Genomic DNA, 22,552 nt, shown 5'->3' with positions numbered 1-22,552 from the left:
ATACCATGATTGTTAACTACCTAAATGTTGCCTACTGACCCAGAACATCCCTAGAGCCTGGTCCAGCCTCTTCCCTCAATGGGGCAGAATCATATTGATCTAGAAAATTATCCTAAACACACTTCAGAAACTCTTTCTTCCCCTGCCCTTTATGCTACTACTATCCACATCGATATTATAATAATTAAAGTCGTCCATTATAGGCGCCCTATAGGGCCGTAACTTCCTTCGAGTGGCAATCAGCATTGGATTGCCACTCTGTGCCCAATTACTTACACTAAATTTCTTCCATGCCTGTCTTGCCCGACCTTCTGACTCAGGCTGGCAAGATCCAGGCAGTGCAGCTGTCTTTGAGGCCCAGCGTCGCAGTCCAGCACAGTCGGATTGAAGAAGGACATCTTTTGGGGGGTGGGGGTGTGGGATGTGGTGGGGGGGTGGGGGGGGCGGGGGGAGCGGACCTCGGTGGGGGGGGTATTGTCGGACCTCGGGTGGGGGTTGGGGGGGCGGTGGTGGTGGTTGGAGGGTGGGGTTGGCGGGTCAGGTTGGTTCAGTAGGGGGTCGGGCCTGCAGGAGGTGGGGTGGTCAGGTCAGGTAGATGGTGGGTGCCAGCTTACGGTGGGGGTGGGTTGCTGTCAGGCCTGCGGGTTGGGCCTTCATGCGAGGGGGGGGGCGGGATCAGGTCAGGTCCGGGGGGAGGTGTGGTAAGGACAATCCCACAGGGGTTCGGAAGGTGGGAAATATTGTCAGGGGGTGGTTAATCGGGGGTGGGAGGAGAGTGGGAAGCATCCCCTGAATGGGTCTGGGGTGTAGGAGTGGTTCCCGGTGGGGGTTGAACAGTCTGGTTTTTACAATAGTTTCCCAGAAGTTAGAAGAGGTTTTAATTCTTCTAAGTTTTTCTAGGTAACTATTTATGTAACACAGCTTGAACCATCCGAAGTTTACAATTTAAATCGCGTTTTATGATAGTTCCCAGCGCAGGGCAATTGCGCAGAGGAAGTTTGCGCATCAGGGCAATTGCTGTGCAACTCCATACCTGTGAGGATCTGAGAGGGATTCCCCAGTGCATCTTTGGGGTACCCCCAAATCCAACACTGGGGAGATCGGAAGCCACGGCCCAAAGTTTTTGCACCTCTCTTTAAACTCCCTGCAGACTTGATTTTCTATATCTTTCTCATTAGTTTGTGGCCTATAGAATATACCCAGTAGTGCAATGGTATCTCTATAATTTTGTGCATTTAATGTACTGTGTGACCTGCTGAGTATTCCCAGCATTTTCTGCTTTTGTTTCATTGGCATTTTAATGCTAGATTAGCAAGCAAGCACGATTTACACACTTATCCAGAAAGCCTAAATTTATTGTCACCAAGGTAACAAAGCTCTTGTTTGGGAATGAGAAGCTTTCCTATTTGGTCTCCAAAGTCGAGTAGGTGTCAGCTGTAGCTCAGATGGTGGCAATCCCACTTCTCATTCAGAAGATTGTGGATTTGAGCCCCAATCCAAAGGTTTAAAAGCAAAAGCTAGACTGACACTGTAGTGCAGCCCTGAGGAAGTGTTGCACTGTCGGAGGTGCCGTGTCTCAGCTGAGATGTTAAATTGAAGGACATCACTAAAACAAATTATCTGGGCATTTTCGCATGGCTGTTTGTGAGACCTTGCTGTGTGTAAATTGGCTGCAGTGTTTCCTACATCACAACGGTGACTACATTTGAATAGTACTTCATCTTTTGCAAAGTGCTTTAGGATATCCTGACATTGTGAAAGGTGCTATATAATTGCAAGTCTTAAAGATAATTCTCAAGTGCAGTGTTAACAAGTTTCAGATGAACAAGTGCAACAGCACCATCTGTTGATAATGAAATGGTACTTCATAATAAAATTCCTGGTTTTCTTTTCCTCTCACGTTTAGCATTGTAAACGTCCCAAGGCAATTCACAGGAGCATAATGACACTAAATTTGAGACCGAGCCATGTAAGGAGACATTTCGGATGGGTGACCAAAATCTTGGCTAAAGAAATAGGTTTTATGTAGCACCATAAAAGAGGAGAGAGAGGCGGAGGGTCAGGGAGAGAATTTCAGGGCCTCAGCAGCTGAAGGCATGGTCACCAGTGGTGGGTTAATGGGGTTGCAGAAGAGGCCAAAGTTAGAGAAATGCAGAATTCACAGAGGATTGTAAGATTGGAGGAGGTTACGAAGATAAGGGGAGATGAGTCCATGAAATTTGAAAGTGACAGTATATTAAAATCAACACATTACTGAACCAGGAGTCAATATAGATCAGCGAGCAAAGGGGTGATGGTTGAATGTGGATGGTGAACCTTCACTGAATGAAAGTTACGCTCTTCGTAAGTGTTGTACATGTAAATACCAAGTTTTTCAGTTTGGCTCAGCATTGACACTATTACCTTAAAGTCTAGAAAGTCATGGGTTCAAGTACCACTCCAGAGACTTTAGCCTGTAGTCCCAGGCTGACATCTCAGCGCAGTACTGAGGGAGAGCGGCACCATCACAGGTGATCTGACATTAAGCCAAGGCCCTGTCTGCCTTAGGTGGAAATAATGATCCCAAGACATTAGCTTGAAGAAGAGGAAGGGAGTTCTCCCTAGTGTCCTGGTCAATACTTATCCCTCAATCAATATCATTAAAACAGACCCTCAGATCATTTCTCACACTGTTGTTTATAGGAGCTTGCTGTGAGCAAACTGGCTATAGTATACCCTATATTACAACTATGACTATGCCTCAAAAAGTATTTCGTTGGCTGCAAAGCGCTTTGAGATTCCTTGTGGTCTTGAGAGATGCTCTAGAAATGCAAGCATTTCTTTCCTAAGTTTACCTGACCTAAGCCACCTTTTCCTTTTTCCACAGTCCCTTACATCCATATTGATGAGATGGAGTGGAGGGAGGAAGGAGCAGTGTCAAGACACAGATCAGAGAATTGGGTAGAGTTCTTCATTTTTCCAATTGTAAGGGAGGATGGAGTAGGTGGAAGAGAATAAAAAGCAATATTTCTCCCAACACCACTTACTGGGACTTCGTTCTGTATTTTACCAGAATGTGTCAACAGTGTGCATTCAGAAGTGGTAATCCTGGCTTACACCCCCTGCATTCCAGGAATGCCAGACACCATGTGATGCATCATTACTCTTGCTGCCAGTGAACCCAGCACAGGCCAAGTGCCTGGGACTTTCCTGGTCTGTGTGGCTCTGCTGGAACCCAGGGCACTGCACTTGTCCATTAATCCTCGTGCGCAGGCTTATGTAAATTCATGTCTTTCTTAATTTAGTGCTGACGCATTGGCAAACGAGCTCCTAATTGCAGATGAGATGTCCCCCCGCCCCACCAACCCCGTGTCTTTTCTCCCAATCCCCTTTTCTGTGCAATTAGAAATGAAATTTTGTACCTCTACAAAAACAGAAATCAGTGGGCATTTGCGGAGAGATGTTTACAGGGCTGCAAGAAACCATCTGACTCATCCCAGATGATTTCTTCCAAAAGCAAGTATGAGATTAAAGGCAGCAGCAAGCCTTGCAACTGTCAGAGTCAGCTGTGACTCAGTTGGTCTTGAACCCACAACCATCTGACTCAGAGACAAGACCCACTTCAGTGCAGTACAGAGGGAGTGCTGCACTGTTGGAGGTGCTGCCTTTTGGATGAGATATTAAAGCAAGTCTCCACCTACCCACTTGGGTGGATGTAAAAGATCCCATGACACCATTTCAACGAAGAGCAGGGGAGTTATCCCTGGTATCCTGGACAATGTTTATCCCTTAGTCAACTCCACAGAAAGCAGATTATCTTGTCATAATCACATTGCTGTGGTGGGAGTTGCTGTGTACAAATTGACTGCTGCACTTCCTACACTTTAGCAGTTACTATGCTTCTAAATTACTTCATTGGCTGTAAAGTGCTTTGAGAATTTTAGTCATGAAAAGTGCTGTATCAATGCAAGTCTTTTTTGGGTTATTTTAATCTGTACCTCCTGACATTAAACAGTATGACTAAGAGCATTTCTAGAGCGCCTTTCACGACCTCAGTTCACTGCAAAGTGCATTATGGCAGCTGTACTGAAAGCTGCACTCCCACAACAAGCATCAGCCCTAATTCGGATTGGAGAGGTAGTGAGAGCAATGAACCTTCCTCTCCACTTACACATAAAAAAGCCTTGAAAAGACAGCAAACATAGCAAAGACCACACCCATAATCATTGTTTTTAATATAAAAAGGCTCTTTTCTTTGATACAGTGCATTTACAACACCATACAACATAGGCTGTTCAAAGTACTTTCTTTCCAAAATGTCCAAGCTGAAAATAAGTTTTACAACACATAAAAAATACTCCCCAACTGAATGTGATACAGCTACACCTCCACATGAATGTGCCACAATGAGGAAATGGGTTATGTTCATGGAATGATGCAGATTTATAGAATGATACAGGACAGGAGGAGGCCCTTTGGCCCATTGTGTTCATGCTGGGGGTAAAGGAAACAATAGTTTTGCTTTTGTGCTCCCACCCATTTTTCCTCTACACTATGGCAACTCATTGGTTCCTGTAACTTTACAGCCCTGTTGGTTGATTAAGGGGCAAATTCCTGCCTGTTGGTTTTCATCATTTTCTCAGATAGCTATTGAAATAGTGACCAGACATTGATGATTCCAGCCTTGCTCCACCAGAGCTGAAGCCCAATGGGAGAAAAATGACAGTCAAATAAATAACCTAGTCTTGTGTTCAATAAGCAAAATCATTTGCAGCTACAATCTGGAGAGGTCACATTGGATTTCTGTCCCATAGGACTGGGATTTTCTGGTCCCGCCTGTGGCGGGAATCACCGCTTGATAAATAGATAATGAGGAAAGTAATCAGGTTCCTTGCTTTCTTCAAGGATATTTAACTCGGGAAGCTGATGATGAGTAATGCTCCACTTAACTGATATATAAAGATTTGACAGAGCAGATAGAGAGATGCTATTGCCTCGGGTGGAGTCCAGGGCAAGGGACAGAATTTTAGGGCTAAGCTGCTCAGGGGTGACGCTAGGAAGCACTTCTTCACACAATGGGTAGTGGAAATCTGGAATCTCCCCAACAATGCCCTAGTAGAGCCAATCATTTCAGCCCATTCTTGCCCCATGGAACTGATTTCTTTCTATCTCAACTCTGTCTTCTTCTCCCCTTGTCCTGTCTCTTCTTATCTACCTCTATGTACATCCACGATTCTTCCGCCACCCTCTGCCACTTCAACAGTTTCCTGGTCCTAAAGGTATTTTTTCACTTGGCTTAAAATTGCCCTACACCTCCATCCTCCACCAGGTCAGTCTGAGGCTTCTCCGTTTCTTCCTTGAATAGTCTCCATCCATCATCTCTCTCCTCCAACTCGCTGAATTTGTTCTCACATTAAACTACTTTTCCTTTGCTCCACTCACTCCCTTCAAAAGGTGTCGCTAAGGGAGCCCAGAATTTCAGAATTGTTATGGTGCAGGAGGAGGCCATTCAGCCCACCATGTCTGCATCAGCTCTCCGAATGAGCAATTCACTTAGTGCTATTCCCCCAACTTCTCCCTGTACCTCTGCATATTCTTCCCCTTCAGATTATGGGTCCCAGCCAAATTAAACACAGTAAATGCTCGAAAAACTCAGCAGGTCATGCAGCATCAGTGGAGAGAGAGAGAGAGAAACAGAGTTAACATTTCAGGTCAATAACTTTTCATCAGAATTGGTTCTCATAGAAGCTCAAGGACCAGCACTTAATCTTCCAATTAAGCACTTCTGGACTCAATTTTGAGTTCAAACATTTCAGACCATAACCACAATTCTCATTTTTTTGAATAGCAGATGTTTATTCATAAAGATTCTGCTGTTGCCATTTACACTTCCACATCTTTTGTTTCTTGTCCATTACCGCCCCGAATTGCCTTGCACCATCATCCCTTTTGTTATTTAACTTCTCCTACCTTCCACAGGCAGGTCTTCCCTTTTGTTCTTTCCTCCCCTCACCCACTGTCTCTTCCTCTGTACTTGCTTCAAACCTAAGCTACATCTCTAACTTTCTCCAGTTCTGATAAAAAGTCATCAACCTAAAAATTAATATTAGTTGTTTCTCCACTGGTGCTGCTGGGTAATTCCAGCATTTTTATTATTGACAGGTTTTTTTTGGGTAAGGATGAAGGAGTTAAGGAGGATAGATGGAAATTAAGATACAGATCAGCCGTGATCTGATTGAATGACAGAACAAGCTTGAAAGGCTGAGTGGCCTACTACTGTTCTGATGTAGATCTGAAACATTCTGGTTAGAATGATCTTCGCTTTCTGAGAAACCTTAGAGAAATGTGGAAGCAAACTCGAATTTTAAAACAAATAAAAAACACTGACACTGGAAAATAAAATTCAATAATCCAAAATCTATCAGTTGGGGTTATAGGGAATAAGACAAAACAATGTTTTTGTCCCATTTATATAAATCTTTCACATGAAAGGAGTTTCTAAAAACTACTAGACCATAATACTCACTTGTAAAGAGACACCACTTGCATCAAATGTTAACATCGATTCAATCCTCTATTTTTGCTCTCTCACACATGATGCTTATAATATGAAAAAGTTATTTTAATTAAGCAGGGCTTTACATCGATTAGAACATGACACATTTCTCTGTACACCATGCCAACTGAAGAAAAACTATATTGTCTATTGTTCGCTTACACCCAGCATGCTGGGCAATAAAAATAAATGCACTGACAAGGAGGTGACTTTGAAAAGTAACTTCCAATTAAAGATATATTTTTTTAGGGAGACAATCTTGATCTAATGCTTTAACTTCTTCACAAAGTGAGTCAACCGAATCAGGTTTACACCACTATGAAATGGTCATAATTAAACCAGGACTTTATAAAAATATTAGGCATTGCATAACATTTTTACACTCCTGGTTCCTTTAGTGTGTAATAATATCCTTTCCTCTCACAACAAGGACAACAAGACCAATTACAAAAATAGACTGCAGTAATTTCATCCTAATCTTTCTTGGTAGCTGGAATACCATTGGGCAAAACTGTCACTGACTCTTTCACAAACAGACCTTTGTTTAAATTGGAACTACACGCGGCCCTAACACAAATTTCTCTTCACACTACTACTTTAACGTTTTTTTATACATTAAAGTAGAATTTATTTTTGTCCGGTCCCATGAAGGCACTGAAAAGAAGCTCGCATTTATATAGTGCTTTTATGAGCAGTTTCATGATCATCATTACTGAGACGAGTATTTTATTGCCGATTTATCAATTAGTTGAATTTAAATTCCCCAGCTGCTGCGATGGGATTTAAACTCGTCTCCGGACCATTCGTCCGGATCTCTGGATTACTAGCTCAGTGACATTTCTGTGGAGGACTTTGCAACATCCTGAGGATGCGAAAGGCGCTTTGTACATGCAAGCTTGCTTTCTTTCTTTGAGGGTGCGATGGATTACATTGGGCTACTGGGAGAGCTAGTTAATGTACTGGTATCCTTCCAATCACACCAACTGTCTTACACTACTGTGAGGACAGAGGATCAACCACCAACATCTCATTCCTATATACTACTGCATTTGCCAGTCCCTCTAAAGTCCCGATCTTGTTCTAAATCCATTAATTAGCCACCTTAGGCAAGGGAGGTTGAATACAAATATATATGAACAAGGAACAGGAATAGGCCACTCGGCCCTTTGAGCCTGCTCCGCCATTCGATAATTTCATGGTTGATCTGATTGTAACCTCCTGCTTACCCCCAGTAACCTTTCACCCTCTTGTTTATTAAGATTCTATCTACTTCTGCCTTAAAAATATTCAAAGAGCCTGCTTCCACTGCCTTTTAAGGAGGAGTGTTCCAAATGAAGTAGAGATAAACCAGGCACAACTAAAGAGTTGGTACCCAAAAAAATATACGATGAGCAGGGAATGGAGCAGCAAACTATTGTTATGACTTGGCAGATGATGTGTGCCAGGCAGACCAAATCCACAAGGGAAACTTGGCCAAGCTATCACAACAGTTTTGCAATTTGTGTTGATTATGAGAAGATGCGTGCACTGATTTCCACAAGTAATGAGTCCACCAAGGCCTTCAGAGATTTTAAAAATTAAATTAAAATATTTATTACCAAAGGAAAAGATTTCAAGCACAAAGATAAGACCACAATTATTTAATACTATAACAGATCCTAAAATTCCTAATTAACTTGACTCCCAGTTACACAACCGCTTTAAGGCAATGGTACAAAATAGATTTTAGGTTTAAAAAAAACAAGCAAGTTAACACAGTACCCACTTGATAGTGGAATTCCAAATAACTTTCTCCAAATTTAGTTACTGGATATAACAGACTCATGCACAAATGGCTAGAGGCTTCTTCAAGGTTGTTTCACACACTCCTGTTAGATCTTACATGGCCCTCAATATAGCCTTTCATTCTCCTTTATATATGTTTCTCTCTCTTTAATATGTAAATTCCATTGTTCCATATATCTTTGGAGCCATAACTTTCCCAAAATATAAAAACTATCATGTAGCCAATATTGTCTGTAACCTTTGGGAGAAAATAAAAACACTCCTTAGCCTTGCTTATCTGGCTAGTTGTAAACAGGCTAACATCCCTTTGAAATCCAAACAATCCCTTCACTTATCTAAAAATGCAAGTTCTCTTCACACCTTACATGCTAAGACAGCACCCATGTTTACTCATTAGCATTTCAAGTACATTTCTACACCTAGCTCCTTCTAATAATTTCAAGTTTGCAGTCCACTAGACTCTGAATATAACTAAATCACACAGACAGAACCATCTACACTCACACCCATAAATCTGCTTTACAACAAACCGGAAAAATATTATGAAAGTTATTATACTTTCATAACGCTATGCACAAGAAGCCTGAATTCAATGTTGCCAAGAGCTCCTGCAATCTAACAGTTTGGGAGAATGGAACTCCAAACCTATTTATCTTTGCTTATTACTGCCCCATTTTTAAAAATAAGTTTCTGCGGTGATAATTAACATGTACAAAAAATTCTATTGGCCCTGAGGGAAGCATGTGCGGCTCTGCCTCTTCCAACTTCCATTTCTGAGGGGCATCTCAGGGGTTCTGGCACAAAACTGTTGCAAATTGAAATTTATTCCATTAATTTTATAAGCAAGTTGGGCATGTTTTCAACGAGCCCTCAGGGGTTGGGTGGGGAGGATGTGGGACTCACAATCACTGCTCTTTCAAAAAGTTGGCACAGGCACGATGGGCCAAAAGATCTCCTTCCATGTTGTACGTTTTTATGGTTCTATGGAAAAGAAAATCAATTTCTATGTTTATAAAAATAATGGCCAAAACCTGGAAAGAGCTTCAACAAATTGGCTTTCCCTTGGATTAAAATGTCTCTTGTTGTGTCAAAACCATAAAATATCTTGCAGAAAGGACCCTGTGCATTTACATCATGTAGGCGGTGGGAGAATTTATTTGTTTTATGTCCTTCTCATGGCTTGTTACAAGTCACATTTTGACAGATTTTTATGCGCAACAGCTCTTAGAAGCAGCTTTAGTTCTCTCTCACACCTAATTTTATTAGGGTAAATTGTTCCAACACATATACACAAGTTTCTATGGTCTCAACAATCCCACCCCCATCCAATCTCAATAACCTCCTCCAGCCCTGCAATCCTCCAAGATCTCTGTGCTCCACCAATTTTGACCTCTTGGGCATAACCGATTTACATTGCTCTATCATTGGCTGTCATACCTTCAGCTGTCTGGGCCCTAAGCACTAGAATTCCCTCCCTAAACCTCTCCACCTCCCTCTCCTCCTTTAAGATGCTCCTTAAAACCTGCCTCTTTTATCTGCCGTAATATCTCCTGCTGCGACTCAAAGTCAAGTTCTATATGATTATGTTTTTGTGATGCTTTTGGTACTTATCACATTAATAGTGTTATATAAATGCAGGTTTTCAGTTGATGGTATAAGGGCCATGTCAGTTAGGAGTGAGAATTGATTCATTGGCACGTACAGCATTCACATCCATGAGACTCACAAGTTGCTAATCCTGACATTATCGGAAATGCTGTTGCTCATTTGGCCTCATATCATTTGTATGCAAACTTTAAGGCCAGCGGCATGATCCATACTCACTCTACTCAGTAATTCCCAGCACTAACTATCATGGCCCTTGTAAAACTGGCAAAGATGGAACAGTCTGTAGCTTTTATTGCTGGAAAAAAGACTGAGGGTTGATCTAAGAAAGTTCTTTAAAATTACAAAGGGATTTATTACATGGAGACGTGGAGATGATGTTTCCACTTGTGGGGCCAGTCCAAAACTAGGGGTCATAAATATAAGATGGTCACTATTAAGTCCAATATGGAATTCAGGAGGAACTTGTTGTGACACAGCAGATGGTAAATACTGAGCTGTTCAATTCCCAGAGGGAAACTTGAAACAACTGTCACAACTAACTTTCAATTTGCATGTTTTGAGATGCGGGCTTTGAATTCAGTAATAAGACCACCGAGTCTTAAGAGGTCTTTATAAAACTAAATTAAACATTTATTAATAAAAGAAAAGATTGTAAGCACATACATATATCTACAAATTACTACTATAATAACTCTAAATCCCCTAATTAATTTAACTCCCTGTTACACTTTTGTTAAGGCAACAGTAAGACACATAGATTTTAAAAGACCCAGGCAAAGTAAATGATATCCTGAACAGTCAGATTCAAAGTGAGTTCTCTTAACTTCAGACCCTGGAGGCAGCAGTTTGATACGTACAGGCTACAGGCTTTTCGTACTTGTTGGATCTTAGTCTGCCTCCCTTACAAACAGTCTTATCTCCTATACATATTTTCCTCTTTGAATGCAAATTCCCATTGTTTCACTACGTCTTTTGGACTTGACCTCTACTAATAAAAAATCTACCATAGCACTAAGTTTTACCAGTGATCTTTGGGAAAAATAAACACACTTTTTCTAAACTTCACCTGGCTAGGTGACACATTTCACTCCCTCTTTTGAAAACAATCCAGTCTGGTTTATTTAAAAATGCAAATGTTCCCTTGATGCCTATGTTTCTAAACTTCCCCATGTTTACCTAATTAACATTTCAAACCTAACTTTTCTTCCTACATCAAAGCACCCAGACTAGCTGCCTCTAATTCAGTTAAGTCTCTCACACACACAAACGCATGCATAGACACATCCCACTATTACTCTATTTTACAATAAATTCCAATAAATTAATAAATAAATTATTATATCTTACTGACAAACTTCTTTACTCAGAGAGTGGTTGGAATGTAGAACTCGCTATCACATGGACTGGTCGAGGTGGACAGCACAGATGCATTTAAGGGGAAGCTGCATAAGTACATGAGCGAGAATGGAATAGGAGAATGTACTGATAGGGTTACACGAGGAAGCTTCTGTGGATCATAAACACCTGCACAAACCAGTGAGGCTGAAAGGCCTGTTTCTGTTGTGTAACTTCTATAAGTGTTAATAACCTTTCTATCCATCAAGTCTTTTGCAGGTCTTCCTGAAGCCAGCACATTGACTATTCAACGCAGAAGACAAAACTCAAAATAGATTTATTTTAACAGAAAACAACAGTAAGCTCGTTGGTAGTTTCTCAGAATCATAGAGTGGTTACATTACAGGATGCCATTTGGCCTGTTGTCTGTGCTAGCTCTCTGAAGGAGCAATTCGCCAAGGGTGATATGCCTGCCTTCTCGCTGTGGCTTAGCATATTCTTCCTTTTCAGAGGATAATCCAATTCTCTCTTTAATACCTTGACTGAACTAGGCTTCACCAGCCTCTCAGGCAGTGCATTCCTAAGCACTTGCTGCGTGAAAAAGCTTTTCTTCAATTCGCCTTTCCTTCTTTTGCCAATTGCTTTCCTTCTTTTGCCAATTGCCTTAAATCTTTGCTCTCTGGCTCTTGATCTTCCCACCAATGGGAACAGTTTCTCCCTATCCACTCTGTCCAGACCCCTCGTGATTTTGAATGCCCGTAACAAATCTCCTATCAACCTTCTCTTCTCCAAGGAAAACAGTTTCAACTTCTCCAATTTATCTACGTAACTGAAGTTCCTCTTTTCTGGAACCATTCTCATACACCGTTTCTGCACCGTCCATAATATCTTCACATCCCTCCTAAAGCGTGGCACCCAGAACTAGACACAATGCTCCTTTTAAGACCAAACCAGCATTTTATACAACTTTAACATAACTTTCTTGCTTTTGTACACTATGTCCCTGTTAACAAAGCCCGTGAACATACGAATTAGCAGTGGGAGTAGGCCATTTGGCCCCTCAAGCTTGCTCTACCATTCATGGCTGACCTGATTGAGGCCTCACCCTGCATACCACCTACCTCAGATAACCTTTGACTCCCTTGCCAGTCAAGAATCTATCTGCTTCAGCCTTAAAAATATTCAGTGACTCTGCCTCCACCACTCTCTAGGGAAGAGAGTTCCAAAGACTCATGACCTTCAGAAAGAAAACAATTTCTTCTCATCTCCACCTTCATTTTAAACTGTGTACCATAGTTCTAGTATCTCCCCATAAGGGAAGACATCCTCTCAGCATCCATCCTGTCAAGTTCCCTACCTTTCCTCATAAGAAACTGCCTCCATTCCAAATCTGTCAAGTGAACCTTCTCTGAACTTCTTCCAATGTATTTATATCCTTCCTTAAATCAGGAGACCAAAACTATACACAGTTTTCCCCAAACTATGGTCCTGTACAGCTGTAGTAAAACACTTAAATATTCCATTTGCCCTTGCAATAAATAACAATATTCCATTTACCTTCCTAATCACTTGTTACATCTGTGTACTAACTTTTTGTGCTTCATGTACCAGGACAACCAGATCCCTCTGTACCTCAAGAGTTCTGCATTCTCTCTCCATTTAAATAATATGCTGCTTTTCTATTCTTTCTGCCAAAGTAGACAAGTTCACATTTTCCCACATTTTTGTAGTGTGGCCTTGTCACCTATTTGTAATAGAGTTGATCTGCAGACAACTTTCTAAGTGGAGACATTAGGTTTATTTACAATACAGCCAGCAGCAACTACACGTGTGCTTTCAACTCCATCTTTATCTCTACACTGACTGAGGAGGTAGCCTGCACTGCTAACACATTGGTTTACACGGACTGTGTGATCTTACATCACAGGACTATTCTTAAAGGTACAGTCCAACATTTAACAAAATCATAATTACCATACACATTATACTCCAGTTGCCAAATTCTTGTCCAATGTCCTTTTGCCGGTTTCTTATGTCCCCTTCACAACTTTCTTACGTATCTTTGTGTCATCTGAAAATTTAGCAACCAAACATTTGGTCCCTTCATCCAAACCATTGATATAAATTGTAAGTAGTTGAGACCCCAGCACTGACCCCTGTGGCACTCCCACTTGTCACATCCTGCCACACCAAAAATGACCCATTTAGGCCTGTTCTGTTTCCTGTTAACTACCAATCCCCTATCAATGCTAATACATTGCCCCATAGACCATGAGTTTTTATTTTGCATAGTAACCTTTGATGTGGCATCTTGTCAAATATCTTCTGGAAATCTAAGTACAGCACATCCACATGTTCCCCTTTATTCACATAGTTTGTTACTTCCTCAAAGAACTCCAATAAATTAGTCAAACACTAATTCCCTTTCACAAATTCATGTTGACTCTGCCTGATTGCATTGTGGTTTTCTAAGTGCCCGGCTATAACATACTTAATAATAAATAGATTCCAGCATTTTCCCTATGACAGATGTTAAGCTAAAGTCAACTGGGCTTAGGATGCTGAATACTCTATTAACTGCTCACTCAACCTGTTCCAGCTCCATCAATGTTTTATGCACATATATACCCAGATACCTCTGCTCCTGCACCCACTTTAGAATTGTACCCTTTATTTTATATTGTCTCTATGGACCCTTTTTACCAAAAAGAATCACTTCACGCTTCTCTGCATTAAATTTCATTTGCTATTTATCCACGCATTCCACCAAACTGTTCATGTCCTTTTGAAGTTTTACACTATTTCCCTCACAGTTCACAATACTTGCGAGTTTTGTATTGTCTGCAAATTTTGAAATTGTGCCCTAATCAGCAAGTTCAAGAACATTTATGTATATCAGGAAGAGCAAGGGTCCCAACACTGACCCCTGGGGAACTCCATTACAAACCTTCCTCCAACCTGAAAAACATCCACTGACCACTACTCACTGCTTCCTGTCACTCAGCCAATTTCTTATCCATGTTGCGACTACCCCTTTTATTCCATGAGCTCTAACTTTGCCTACAAATCTATTTTGCATCACTTTATCAAATGTCTTTTGAAGGTCCGTGTACACCACATCAACATCATTATCCTATCAACTCTCCCTATTACCCCATCAAAAAACTCAAGCAAGCTTTTTTTATTCATTGGATATGAGTGTCACTGGCTAGGCCAGCAGTTATTGCCCATCCCTAATTACCTTTGTTCAGAGGGTGAGCGGATGCACGTGTGAGTGGGAGCGAGTGGTATGTGCGTGCATGAGAGTGAGTGGGTGCACATCATGAGACAGAGTGAGCGGCTGCTGGTGCATGAGAACGTGAGCAGGAGCGCGTGCATGAGGGAGAGCGAGCGGGTGCGCCCGCATGAGGGAAAGCGAGTGGGTGCATGCGCGTGAGGGAGAGCGAGCGGGGGCGCCCGCGTGAAGGAGACAGAGCGGGGGCACCCGCGTGAGGGAGACAGAGCGGGGGCACCCGCGTGAGGGAGACAGAGCGGGGGCACCCGCGTGAGGGAGACAGAGCGGTTGGGAGAGTGAGACAGAGCGAGCGGGTGTGCATGCATGAGAGAGTGAGCAGGTGCTTGAGAGAGCGAGCAGGTGCATGAGAGAGAACGGGCGGCTACGGGTGCATGAGAGAGAGCGCACATGCGAGATGGAGCAAGCAGGTGCTTGTGAGAAAGAGAGAGAGAGAGCGAGAGCACATGCATGCCAGAGACCGAGAGCGGGTGCATGAGAGAGTGCGTGCAAGAGAGAGTGTATGAGAGAGCGAGTGCATGAGAGAGTGAGTGCGTGAGAGAGAGAGCATGTGAGGGAGCACGTGAGAGAGAGAGAGTGCGTGAGAGAGACAGCGCATGAGAGAGAGCGCATGAGAGAGAGTGTTTGAGAGAGGGAGTGCTTAAGAGAGAGCGCATGAGAGAGGGAGCGCATAAGAGAGAGAGCACATGAGAGAGTGCATGAGAGAGAGCGCATGAGAGAGAGTGCGTGAAAGAGAGAGGGAGAGCGCATGAGAGAGAGCACATGAGAGAGAGAGCACATGAGAGAGAGAGAGAGAGTGCGTGAGAGTGCGTGAGGGAGAGAGAGAGAGAGCGCATGATAGAGAGAGTGTGTGAGAGAGAGTGCGTGAGGGAGAGTGCGTGAGAGAGAGAGTACATGAGAGAGAGCATGTGCATGAGAGAGTGTGAGAAAGAGAGCGCATGAGAGAGAGAGCGTGTGAGGGAGAGAGTGCGTGAGAGAGAGTGCGAGAGAGAGCACGTGAGAGAGAATGCATGAGAGAGTGTGAAAGAGTGCATGAGAGAGAAAGCGTGTGAGAAAGAGCATGCATGAGAGAGCACGTGAGAGAGAGCATGTGAGAGAGAGCACATGAGAGAGAGCATGTGAGTGTGTGAGAGATAGAGAGCGCACGTGAGAGAGAGAGTGCGTGAGAGAGAGAGCACGTGAGAGAGTGTGTGAAAGATAGAGAGCATGTGAGAGCGCGTGAGAGAGCATGTGCATGAAAGAGAGAGTTCATGAGAGAGCGCGTGAGAAAGAGAGTGCGTGAGAGAGAGCACGTGCATGAGAGTGTGAGAGAGAGCGTGTGAGAGAGTGCGTGAGAGAGTGCGTGAGAGAAAGCGTGAGAGAGCAAGAGAGAGTGTGAGAGAGTGCGTGTGTGAGAGAGTGTGTGAGAGAGAGCACCTGCATGAGAGAGTGAGAGAGAGCACATGCATGTGAGAGTGAGGGTGTGTGAGAGAAAGAGCGCATGAGAGAGAGAGAGCATGTGAGAGAGAGCACAAGCATGAGAGTGTGAAAGAGAGAGCGCGTGAGAGTGTGTGAGAGACCACATGAGAAGAGCACGTAAGAGAGAGCACGTAAGAGAGAGCATGTGAGAGAGTGCATGCGAGAGCGTGCATGTGAGACAGCGTGAGCACATGTGAGCAAGAGCGCATGAGTGCGTGCATCAGAGAGAGTGCATGAAAGAGAGACAGTGCTTGAGATAGCAAGCTAGAGGGGGTGCGTGTGAGAGAGAATGTGTGAGAGAGAGTGTGTATGAGAGAGAGAGAGGGAGAGAGAGCGAGCGAGTGAGTGGGTGGAATTTTCTGTGCCAGCCGGAGGACAATAAGGTGCCATCGGTTTTACGACAGTGGGAAACCAGTGCCTGGGTCGTCTGCTCAGCCCGTCAATGGCAGGCTGCGTTTCCCGTCAACGGACATCCATAACCTCATTGTAATACATCAGCATATCATTATCAGGCCAGCCTGCCGGTATCGGCCCCCCCGCTCGATCATCCGGCAAGTTGGCGGGAAAGCATGCCGACGTGTTTCACAACAGCCTGCGGTTTGAGGGGAACTCGGAGGTGAGAGCACAGTAACATTGTGCAGTGCTCGCCATAGTCACCTGTTGGTTTTCAAGCTTCAGGGGCATTGGGGTGTCGGGGTTTAGGGCAGCCCTGCTGCTGAATATAGCGCACAAGCGTTCAGGGTCGGGGGTAGGGTGGGTGAGGGAAATGGCCCCACCTTAGGGAAACCTGTATAAAGTGACCATTCCTCTGGAGCTGAGATAGTTCAGGCACAGCCACATTGATATGATTGGAGTTGGGCTTCTAGCTTATCTGCACACTCGGGCAATGCAGAGGCAAAGTGTCACCGAGTGCTCCAAAGCTTTTCACCCCTCAGGCGCAGACTGCAAAGTGATGAGCATTTTAGTGGACTGCAGAACAGTTGGACAACTGCACACATTGTACAATCTCCTTGCTAAGGCTGTCCATAGAACAGACTCTGCTGGAGGCGCTCACAGCTCCTTGTAACGTCAGCATCCTAGTTTGGACCAGTCTCCCCCATGGTTCAAGCTAACAGGGCAGCCTTGCAGTGCACTAATCTCTGGCCATCCAAGGTGTGCCCAGCACTCTCCGGGAAGCGTTAACTAGGACTCAACCTTAACTAGGACAGGTTTTTAGTGCCCCCATGCTAACCAAGTGTTTCGCATTTTCATCCTGCAGGAGGAGTACATCAGGATCATGGAGCCTGGTGGACTAGCTGTATGCCTGATGGGCTACAGAGAGCGGAGACGACAGACGAGAGGGCGACTGAGGCTCCTGGCTGCGTAGAGGCAGGAGCAGAAACCTCAGGAAGAAGGGGCAGCTGGGGCTCCTGCACATGCTGCCAAGGAGCTACAGTGAGCCATTGCTGGTCGGTGCCTAGCGACACCCAGGGTCCGCCGCCTTTCATTCCTGTAGATGAGCCAGAGCCAGCATTGCCCCAGGCTGCGCATGTCTAGGGAACTGGTTAGTCACATATGCCACCTGCTGCAGGATTTGGCACCACAGGGACATGGAGGGCATCCACTGCCAGTGGCCATGAAAGTGACCGGGGTGCTCAATTTCTACACCAGTGGCTCCTTTCAGGGCTCCACAGGTGACCTCTGTGGGATATCACAAACTTCCACCCACAAATGCATCCATGTGGTCATGGATGCCATCTTTGCGAGGGCACACAACTTGGTTCATTTCGCCCAGGACAAGGACAGCCAGGATGCAAGGGTGATTGGATTCGCCCAGATCTTGGGTTTCCTGCAGGTTTAGGGTTAGATCAACTGCATTCGTGGTGCTCAGGGCTCCATCACAACACGCGGTGAACTACATCAGCCGCAAGGGATTCCACTCGATGCGTGTGCAGCTGGTGTGCAACCATCAGAAACGCATCCTGCAGGTGTGCGCAGTTTCCAGGGAGTGTGCACGACTCCTATATCCTCAGTCAGTCATAGATCCCTGAGGTCTTCCAGGGATGGCTCCTCGGGGAAAAGGGCCACACAAAGAGGCTGTGGCTGATGACACCCATGTGGCGGCCTCAGATTGTAGCAGAGCGACGGTATAAAGAGGCTCATGCTGCAGCTTGTGGTGGAGCAGACCGTTGGGATGCTGAAGATGAGGTTCCAGTACCTGGTCCAGTCTGGTGGAGCCCTGCAATACAGTCCGCAAAGGGTGTCATGCATCATTGTCGTCTGCTGTGTCCTTTACAACCTGGAGCTCCAATGGGGAGACGAGCTGGCTGAGGAGGAGATAGAGGAGCTGGAGGTCTCCTCCAATGAAGAGGACACCGACGGGGATGGGGGTGAGGAGGTCCTCGGAGGCGACGATGATGGGGATGAGGCCCTCACACTGGCTAGATGAGGCAGGCATGCTTGGAAGGGCCTTGTAGCTGCTGGATTTTCAGAGGATGATGACATGCAGTGTCACATCGCATCTGTGAATGTTGACTCCAGTCTGGCTTATGGCTGCGTGAATACCCTCTGTGAGAATGCTCCTGTCATGGAGATGCAGTGGAGGCCCTAATTGTTGCTCGATTGCAGGAGGATGATGACGATATGCAGTGTCGACACTCTTCACATAGCCTCTGAGAATGTCTGACTCCGTGCCTCTGGCCAAGGTCAGATCGCTTGCACTTTGTGATCAGGGTCGCATCATAGTGTCACAACTCAAGGGGGATAATGCGCTGTAATATCAAGCCCCACTACTCCCTGAGCCATGACAAATGTGAAAAAAGTTTGATCAAACCACCAGATTGTCCCAATTCTACCTGCTTAATTTAAGTTAACAGAATACAAGCACTTAATAAACTTAATAAGTAAATAACTATTTATTGAACAAACTGTTGTTAACCAGTGGCAAAAGAGAGAAATATGAACTAATTTCTAACACTATAACTTAAACTCTACCCCCTCCTTAAATCCCTATACACACGCATACAAGACACATAAGACATACAAAAACATGGATTTTAAGGGTGGGATAAAACAGTTCAATAGCACCAATTCTGGAGTACAGGATTCAATAGGTTGATTTTGATCAATGTCTTCCAAACTCCTTTCAGGTCTTGTTGATGACACGAGGTGGTCTTCCAGCACTTTCAGTATTTAGTTCACTGGTTGAGCACTTGCTTTTCAATGTCTCTCACAGTGATTTTGCCCTTTGCCTCTTGACAGGGGTTTTGAGAGAGAGCAGCAGGTTATAGAGATATGAGGAGAAAAAAAAAAACAGCTAGGTATTATTGTGGAATTACTGGAATCTTCCACACACAGGAGAAAGAGGTTTTAGGTCTTGTTCCTTTTAGACTAGGAGCTATTCTGCTTTGCTCTGATGCTAATCCTGGTCAGGAGCCAATTAAAATGCTGATGGCAGGCAGCTCGCTTTGTCCAGGACTCCTTTCCGGCACAATCCTATCTTTCATGGTGCACACTGTTCCAGGATTGCAACATTGTATATATGTATATATATATATATATCTCATCCTATTCCAGTGGACATGTCTTTTAAACTGCAGCCATTGTAATTTGTCTTCAAAGTCTGAGAGTGCATTGATTTTGGCACTCCATCACTGGCCTGTGACCTCTCCCTGGTGTTGTGTGGCAGCTTGTCCTGCATGAATAGAGATGGAGTGACTATAAGGATGCTTGCCAGGCCAGATGATAAGTATGCCTAGCCTGTGTAGGTGGTGAGTGGTCCCATGGATGGGATGAGGACAATGACACTGATTGTGAGAATGAATGGTGATGTCTCTTGAACTGGCAGTGAGGGCCCTATGGATGTGTGACGGGCTTGTGAGTATGTGGGGTGAGTGATAGAAGAGTGACTTACACTGGAAGGTCCAAGGATATCATTCATTCTCTTGGGACAGTGCATGGCTGGCCTCTTTTGAAGGGCATTGGCACTGACCAACGCTACCACAGCCTCCCAAGCCGGGTTAGTGCTGTTGCTATCCCATCCAGCAGCCACAGAGGGGGTAGAGGACATCACAGACGGCCTCCAAAAGGCGCTTGAGGGATGCGGCATGAACCTGGGGCTGCGGTCTTTTTCAGTTTCAGGGACATGTCTTCCGTGCAGCAGTGGTGGTTGGGAAGCACTGAGATGTGTTTGCGGCTGGACTTTAAACATGGCGCCAGCAGGCTGATGGCAGGTGGGTGAATGAGAGCCCGCCCGCCATTGATACTGCATGCATGTTTCCTGGGAGTGCATGTGTGGCAGGTTTGGGACGATATGGCGTAAAAACCTGCGATCATAGCTAGCGGGTAAAATGCCATTTTTCCCGCCCACTACCACACTTAGAGAGCGAGCGAGCAAGAGTGCGAGCAAAGGAGAGCGGGTGTGTGAGCGAGAGGGCAGGCGTGAGCTCATTCCAGAGAGTGCTCAAGAGAATGTGAGAGAACGAGAGAGTGAGAGAGAAATAGTGTGAGAGAGAAACACAGTGACAGAGGGGGAGGGGGGGGGGGGGGGGGGGGGGGGGTGGAGATTAAATGCTCGCATCTGGCTCACTACCAGTCTCAGAATGTTCACTCACTCACATCCCCACACATCATTAGATTATTTAAACCCCTCACACAGTGGGTAAGGCCAAGTGAGTCAGCACCCCGAAACTGGAAGTGAGCCCGACATACACACTGGCCCTCTCAACCTCCAAAAATCTCCTTTATTAATTACTCTTTTTCTAAAAATCAATTTATTGCTTTGACTTTGCTTTATTTTTGCTCAGCAAATTGTTTTCTTCTTCAGTTTTTTTTTTAAATTCATGCATTTTTCTGAAATTTGCTCAAGTGAGAAGAAAATGGAAATATTCCCTCCCACCCACCCACCCCCCCATACACACACACACACACACAAAGGTTGTACAAGTCTGGCCTAGATTTGTGTGCGCAAGCCCTTAAATGGGACTTGAAATAGCCTTCTGACTCAGGAGGTAAGAGTGCTACCAACCAAGCTAGAGCGGATAGCGTCCAAATAAATCATAAACTTTCACCTTAGGTATTTCAAAGTGAATCAGTGAGTTCTTTTGAAAAACAAATCCAGCAGCAAAACGTTTTTTGCTGCCAATACATCAAGATCGATAGGACTTTCCATGAACTTGGTGTTGACACCGATTTTGAAATCTGTTGGGGGATTTTCATTTTTCCAAAACATTACTCTCTTGCAAAGTTCAACATAGAACCCCCAAGCGTTGCTTTGAAGCATTCAAGCTGGCACCTATTCGACAATGTGGAAAATTGCCAATCTATGTCCTCTCTACAAAAAGGACAAATCTACCCTGGCCAATTACTGCCCCAGCAGTCTTCTCTCCGTCAGCAAAGTGCTGTTAAGTGGGATTTACTCAGCAATAGCTTGCTCACTGACGCTCAGTTAGAGTTCTGCCAGGCCACTTCGTTTTGGATCTCATGATAGCCTTGGTCCAAACATTCCCTTGACATCATGGCAGTATTTGACTGAATGTGGCATCAAGGAGCCCTGGCAAAACTGGAGTAAATGGGAATAAGGGAGAAAACTCTCCACTGATTAAAGACATATCTAGCACTAAGGAAGATGGTTGTGGCTGCTGGAGGGTAATCATTTCAGTCCCAGGGCATCACTGCACGAATTCCTCAGGGTTGTGTCCTAAGCTTGTCCACCTTCAGCTGCTTCATCAATGACCTTTCCTCCATCATAACATCAAAAGTGGGGATATTAGCTGATGTTCGTACAATGTTCAGCACCCTTTGTGACTCCTCAGATACTGAAGCAGCCAGTTTCTGTATGCAGTGAGACCTGGACAACATTCAGCCTCAGGCTGAATTCACACCATACACAATGACCATCTCCAACAAGCAAGAACCTAACCATCTCCATGACTTTAAATGGCATTACCATCACTAAAATCCCCACTATCAACAACTTGCCAAGGTGGGGGGGGGGGGGGCGGGGTTGGTGGTGGTTACCATTGACCAGAACCTTAACTGCACTAGCCATATAAATGCTGTGACTACAAGAGCAGGTCAGAGACTGGGAATTCTGCAGTGAGTAACTCACCTCTTGACTCCCCAAAGACTGTCCACCATCTACATGTCACAAGGGTCAGGAGTGTGATGGAGTACTCTCTGCTTGCCTGGATGATTGCAGCTCCAACATTCAAGAAGCTTGACACCACCCAGGGCAAAACAGCCCACTTGATTGGCACTCCATCCACCACCTTAAAATATTTATTCCCTCCACCACAGATGCACAGTGGCAGCAGTGTGTATCATCTACAAGATGGACTGTAGCAACTCACCAGGCAACACCTACCAAACCATGACCTCTACCACCTAGAAGGACAAGTGCAGTATATACATGGGAACACCACCACCTTGAAGTTCCCCTCCAAGTCATTCACCATCCTGACTTGGAACTATATCGCTGTTCCTTCACTGTCACTGGGTCAAAGACTTGGAACTCCCTTCCTAACACACTACGGGTGTACCTACACCACATGACCTGCAGC

This window comes from Carcharodon carcharias, chromosome 12 (assembly GCF_017639515.1).
Source record: "Carcharodon carcharias isolate sCarCar2 chromosome 12, sCarCar2.pri, whole genome shotgun sequence".
In the NCBI taxonomy this organism is placed as follows: Eukaryota; Metazoa; Chordata; class Chondrichthyes; order Lamniformes; family Lamnidae; genus Carcharodon; species Carcharodon carcharias.
The sequence above is the reverse complement of the archived record's forward strand: the minus strand, read 5'-3'. Positions refer to the sequence as shown.